This window comes from Muscardinus avellanarius (genome assembly GCF_963383645.1).
Source record: "Muscardinus avellanarius genome assembly, chromosome: 16".
NCBI classification, from domain to species: Eukaryota; Metazoa; Chordata; class Mammalia; order Rodentia; family Gliridae; genus Muscardinus; species Muscardinus avellanarius.
In genome coordinates this window covers 22831101-22837952 of record NC_137802.1, presented here as the reverse complement: position 1 = coordinate 22837952, position 6852 = coordinate 22831101, and positions in this window count along the sequence as shown.

Genomic DNA, 6852 nt, shown 5'->3' with positions numbered 1-6852 from the left:
CGCACGGTCGGCCCGGGCGTCCTCCACTGCTGCCAAGGGCTGGGCGAGACCCAGGATGCCTCGGACACAGCCACTGCCGACCCTGCGTGGAGGATGCAGGGCACCCCGCCACTCTGAGGGACAGAAGGACAGAGCATGGCCGACGGCGGCCTCACGCCCCCCAGGGGATAGGGATGGGGCAGGGACCCTTCTAGAGGTGAGCAGCCAGGCCCAGGCCAAGACTGCAAAAATGCCAGTGCTTGGGTTGAAGACAAAAAGAGCCCAGCAGAGAAGGGAGGCTGCAGGCTGGAGGACACGACCAGGGAGGTGTAGCCAAGGACGGGCCAGCCGCATCCATTTCTTGCAGTCATGGGGGTTTCTGGTAGGGCTCCAGGGGCTCTGGTGAGGAGGAGACCCACAAGCTCCTTGGGGTGAGTGGCACAGGGGACTGCCCTCCCAGAGCTCCCTGTCTAGTCAGGGAGCTGGACACCAACCTCCCAGAGGGCAAGGGTACCTAGAGCAGCAGGTGTTGAGGCGCTGTGGGGGTTCCCCGGTGGAGGCCGGGCCTTCAAGGGAGAGGTGGGCGGCTAGGCAAGGGGGCGGGCACCAGCTGGGCAGCAGTCTGCAGAGGCCTTAGGGCTGTGATGGGCCGGGGCTTGTTGGGCTAGGCAGGAGCTGGGCTTGGGCAGGCGCAGGCCACTCTGGAAGCTGAGGTTGGTGCAGTCAAGTTCGCCCTTGGACTGGCCCTCCCATTCCTCCTGTCTTCTGGGGCCTATGGGGACAGGCCGCGCCTGCTCTTCCAGCGGGAGTGCCCAGTCAGCTCAAAGGGTCCTCATGCAGGAAAAGCAGCAGCTTGCCTCCTGTTCGCTCCTCCCCTTTCCCCCTCTGGTTTCAGCCTGGGGTTGGGGTCTCTCATAGCTGCCCCTGGCCTCCTGGCAGCGAAGTCCCTTTGGGGAGTACTTGGTGGAAGTCTGGGGCTACATTTCTGGAAGGGTCCGTGGGCCTGGCTGTGACCTCTGGGAGCTAGGAGAGTGATCCTGCCAGTCCTCCCCAGGAAGGGCTTGAGAGTGTCTCAGACTTGGGGCCCAGGCCTGAAGCCCCCACGCTTCCGCCTGCCAGGAGCCGTTAGGATGGCCAAATGTAGAACCAAGGAGTCCCAAAGCCACAGCAGAGCCCCGCCCCGCTCCACCCGGGACAACCAGAGGCCCAGAGAGGGAAGGCAGCCTGCCCCAGCAGAGCTCGGCATGCCACAATTGCGAGGAGGTCGGAGCGAGGCTCACCAGGACTGGCCGCAGGACTCGCAGGCATGAGGTCTGGATGGCGTGCACAAAGCACATCACCATCCGAGGCCGAGGGTTCAAGTCCCAAGTGCCCTTGACCCTTTTCCAGTTGGCAGGGAACAGGACTCCAGCTCCCTGCAGGATCTGGCCACCCTCGTTGAACATGGAGACTTGTCTTTCCCACCTTATGAAGCGCTTCGCCTTGTGTTGTGGCGGCAGTCGGCCTATCTTAATGCATTTTCACAGCCTCTGAGGTGGGTGGATGGTCATCCCCATTTTGCAGATGAAACAGGTTCAGAGAGACTGAGTAGTTTGCCAAGGCCATACAACTGGGAGGGGCAAACCAGGACTCAGGGCAGAGCCTTTGGTTGGGGCAGGACCCCGCGGTCTCCCTCTGCAGGCGATGTGTGCCCGTCAGGCCTGGTGCACAATGAAGACGTGGGGCCTTGTCACTGTCAGCAGCCACTAAGGCTCCTCCAGTGCCCGCCCCTGACCTCAGCCGCCCCATGGCCTCTGTGCCTCTGGGCTCTGCCCCACACATGGGAATGGGGAAACTCTGGAGGCCTGTGGCAAGAGGTTGCCCGTTTTTAAGGGGCCAGATGTGGAGGGTCTTGTGAGCTTTGCCTTTTGGGGTGCCTCATTCAGACGGCATCCTGTCTGTAGGTGTAGACATGCTGAGTGGCAAGGCTACAGGGGCTGTGAGGCCTCCCCTTTGGCTTCCTTATTAAACATGTGGGGAGACTGAGGCCAGAAGGGCAAGGAGCCCAGCTGGGACAAGAAACCAGGGTTGGTAACATACAGCCCATGGTCCTCTACTACCCCAGGCTGTGCAAAAGTGGGCCAGGCTCCTGCTGACCACGAGGACAGTTGGGCTGGGAAGCAGGACTTCTGGCGGCTAACTCAGGCGCCAGGTGGGGCGCCCGGGCAGGAGGTCAGAGGGACGTGCCCAGGATCCTGGCACCTCTCTAGAACCCATGCTCACTGCACCTCTATTACAGAAAAGACACGTTAAGAGGCTGCAGAGGCTGCTCTGCCTTTGACCCCTAAATGAGCATCTTTCCTCTGGTCCATCAGCCCTGCAAAAACAGGAAATCTGATGTCAAGGAAAAATACAAAGCCAAGTGTCAGTAACCAAAGGGTAGCCGATGCACTTGGTGCGCTAGCGCCCTGGTCTCTGCCCCGCCCACTGCCACCACTAGCCAATCCCCGGCGGGCGCGTCTTCCAACCCTGAGGCGGTGACCTCCTGACCTCTAGTGGCGAGAGCGAGGTACTGCACCCGCCTGCCGCCGATCCCGGGCCGTGCATGTCCTGCCCTTTGCTCCTTTTCAAACAGTGAACCTGCCGATGCATGGACTCCGGCTGCCGTCGACGCGGATTTGTGCACTGCTTAACACCGTTTTGCTACTATGTGTCGGCTGCAGAAACCGTCCTCAAACTGCAGCCCCACAACACAATTTTTGTACTTTCGTCTGACTTACCCAAAGGTGTCCTTTTTAAGTCTTATTTGTTAATATTTATAATGACCTATAACCCAAAGTAAATGGAGCATCATATTGCGATCATACTGGCTTAGGAGGCTTTCATTTAAATAGATTTTGAGAGGCCGGGCGTGGTGGCGCACGCTTGTAATCCCCGTGCTTGGGAGGCGGAGACAGGAGGATCGCACAGGTTCGAAGCCAGCCTCAGCTACTTAGTGAGACCCTGTTTCCAAATAAAATATAAAATAGGTCTGGGAGTATAGCCCGGAGGTAGAAAGCCTCTGGGTTCCACCCCCAGTATCACCAAAAATAAATAAATAAATAAATAAATAAATAAATAAATAGATTGAGAGAAGGGAAAGCAATTCATTTTTCACCAAGCACCCATTTGAGAGAGGTTTCAAGTTACAGGTGAAGACACTGAGGGTCAAAGAGCTTAAGCTGTGTGTGCGGCCCGGCGAAGGCACCCCACAACTCCAGGACTTGGGAGGCTGAGACAGGAGGGTGGCAGGTTTAAGACAGGCTCAGCAAGGAGTGAAGCTTCCAGCAACCTAGCAAGACCATGTTGGAAAAATAAAAAGGGTTGGGGGTAAAATGCTCCTGAGTTCAATCAATCGCCAGTACCCCCAAAAAAAGTGAGTCACACGGCAGGTCAGTGATATACCCAGGATTCAGACCCCAACCTCAAGGTTGCACATCAGCCACAGTGCACCCTCTGTCCTCAAGGTTGCACATCAGCCACAGTGCACCCGCTGTCCTCAGCAGACAGCTGCGGAGCAATGCCGGGGCCTGTGAGCGGCAGCAAGATTCTCAGCCGACAGCAAATACAATAATATATAAGATGGTGACTGAAGTTATTTACACACGCGCACACTGGGGAAAGTAGGTTGTGCTTAAAGGGCAGGTGGCCGCCAGAGACTCAAGCTGAGGTGTGGGGGGCGTTGGGAGACGCCTGGAGAGATGGGGCCCTGGAGGCTTGCCGTGACAGCCACGCCGCGGAGGGCAGCAGGCGGTCACAAAGGCCACCTGCGCTCAGCGTTGGAGATTGCCTTCAGTTCTAGCTGGCCGGAGGGCACAAGTGCTGGGCAGCGGTCAGGCTGCGGTCTGGGGCAGAGGACCAGCCCCTGCTGCCGCGTTACTTTGCTCAAGTCCGGATGCCATTCTCAGCAACGGCCTGAGTGCCGGCCCGACCGCCCAGCCTCGCACCCGCTCTGAACCTCTGATGCCTGCGGGCACTGCCTTTCTGCTGCTGTCGCCAGGCATGGCTCTCGCGTCTGTGGGCCTGGTGCTGCCCAGCCAGGCCTCACTGCTGCCGCTGCCCCCCGGCCACCTGGCAGCGCTGCCGCCTCTGGGGCCATGCTTTCCATTCTTCATGACTCCTTTCACCAAAGTCACCTGGTGCTCCTGCTCGTCCCTTTTCTCTCCTCACTCCTCTTCATTGTATTTTACCTTTTTACTTTTGGTACTGGGGATTGAACCTGGGGCAGTCTACTTTGGTTAGACCCCCAAACATGTTTAATTTTTTATTATGAGAGACTTAGGGTCTTCCTAAGTGGTTGAGGGTCTTGATAAATTGCTAAGACTGGCCTCAAACTTGTGATCCTCCTGTCTCAGACTCCCGAATACTGGGATCACAGGTGTGCACCACCACACACACAGCAATCACGTTTTCTTTTTCTCCTTTTCGGTACTGGGGATTGAACACAGGAGCATTCTAACTCCAAGCTATATTCCCAGAACTTCTTTTTTTTTTTTATGATACTGGGGTTCCTGGAAACCCTTCTACCTCCGGGATACACTCCCAGACATATACATATATATTTTTTTCTTTTTTTTTTTTAATTTGGAAACAGGGTCTCCTAAGCCAGTGAGGCTGGCTATGAACCTGCGCGATCCTCCTGTCTCTGCCTCCCAATCGCAGGGATTACAAGTGTGCGCCACCACGCCCGGCTTGGTTTTTTTTGTTTTGTTTTTCGTGGTACTGGGGTTCCTGGAAGCCCTTCTACCTCTGGGCTACACTCCCAGACCTATTTTTACATTTTTATTTGGAAACAGGGTCTCCTAAGCCAGCGCGCGGGGCTGGCTTCGAACCTGCGCGATCCTCCTGTTTCTGCCTCCCAAGCGCGGGGATTACAAGCGTGCGCCACCACGCCCGGCATCCGGCTTGTTTTTTTGAAACAGGATTTTATCAGGTAACAGAGCATTCCTAAATTGTTAAGGGTGGCTTTGAACCTGTGCTCCTCCTGTCTCAACTTTTCGCGTACAGAGAAATGCCACACCAGACGCATTTTATTTTGAGTCAGGGTCTCACTAATTTGATCAGGCTGGCCTTAAACTTGTGACCCTCCTGCCTCAGCCTTCTGAGTTGCTGGGATTACAGGCATGAGCCACGGCACCCAACTAAATTTGACTTTTACAGATATAAATGGAACCATGCGGTATTTGTCTTTCTGTGACTGGCTTATTTCACTTAACATCACATCCAGATCCAGTCCATCCAGATTGTTGCAAATGTCAGGCGTCTCATCGTTTTTACAGGCTGAATGACATTTGATTGTGTCTTAGCCTAACTTCTTATCCAGTCACCTGTGCATGGACACTGGGTCCTCACAGAGCATCCCCACTGACTCATCAGCACAGGTGACCCAAGATAAGATGGCCTCAGGACCAAGCCTGCACGGCCCTTCAGTGTAGCTCTGCACAGCTACCTGGGAACGTGCTTTGTGTCTCTTAATTTGGATTCTTAGGAGGAAAAGAACTTAGTCCAAGCTATGACTCACTTCCTTGGGTCAAAGGGCAAGGGGTGATGTCTCATTGGTAAAGCATGGTTACAAGTTCCTGAGCCAGTAGGAAAGGATTGAAAGAAGGAAGGGAAAAAGGGACAGAAGCCAAAAAGCAGTGCCATACTACTCCCAGGCCCAACCCATTCTAAAAGAAAACAGCAAGCAGAGTACACTTGGGAGGCTGAGACAGGAGAATCGCAGGTTCACAGACAGCCTCAGTTAGGTAGCGAGGCCCTCTGCAACTTAGACCCTGGTTTTTTTTTTTTTTTTTTTTTTTTTGGTGGTACTGGGGTTCCTGGAAGCCCTTCTACCTCCGGGCTACACTCCCAGACCTATTTTTTACATTTTCATTTTGGAAACAGGGTCTCCTAAACCAGCGCGCGCGGCTGGCTTCGAACCTGCGCGATCCTCCTGTCTCTGCCTCCCAAGCGCGGGGATTACAAGCGTGCGCCACCACGCCCAGCTAGACCCTGTTTTAAAATAAAGAATAAAGCCGGGCGTGGTGGCACACGCTTGTAATCCCCGCGCTTGGGAGGCAGAGACAGGAGGATCGCGCAGGTTCGAAGCCAGCCTCGCTGGCTTAAGAGACCCTGTTTCCAAATAAAAATATAAAATAGGTCTGAGAGTGTAACCCAGAGGTAGAAGGGTTTCCAGGAACCCCAGTACCACCAAAAATAATTAAATAGAATAAAGAATAAAAAAATAGGGCTGGAGTGTAGCTTGAAGGTAGAATGCCCCGGGGTTCAATCCCCAGTACCACAAAAAAATAAAAATTAAAAAAAGAAAAAACAAGCCGGGCATGGAGGTGCACATTTGTAATCCTAGCACTTGGGAGGCCGAGACAGGAGGATCACACAGGTTCGAAGCCAGCCTCAGCTACTTAGTGAGGCTCTCAGCAACTTAGTGAGAGCCTGTTTCCAAATAAAATATAAAATAGGTCTGGGAGTGTAGCCTGGAGGTAGAAAAGGCCCTGGGTTCCACCCCCAGTACCACAAAAAACAAATAAACAAAACAGCAAACGGTTAATCACAAAAGCAAAACAGCCAGGTACAATGATGCATAACTGTAACCCAATTTAATCTAGAGGGTGAGGCAGAAAGATCACAAATTCTAGTCCAGCCCTGGCAAGTAAGACCTTGTCTCAAATTCTTAAAAAAGGGGTGGGCTAGGGTGATCAATGGTCGAGCACTCGCATAGCACACTCAGGGCTCTGGGTTTAATCCCCAGCACTAGGGGGGGAAAAAGTTCACATCAAAGTAGATTTTAGCCAGGCATCGTGGCACACACTTTTAATCCCAGTATGAAAGGCAGGAGGATCGTAGATTCGAGAA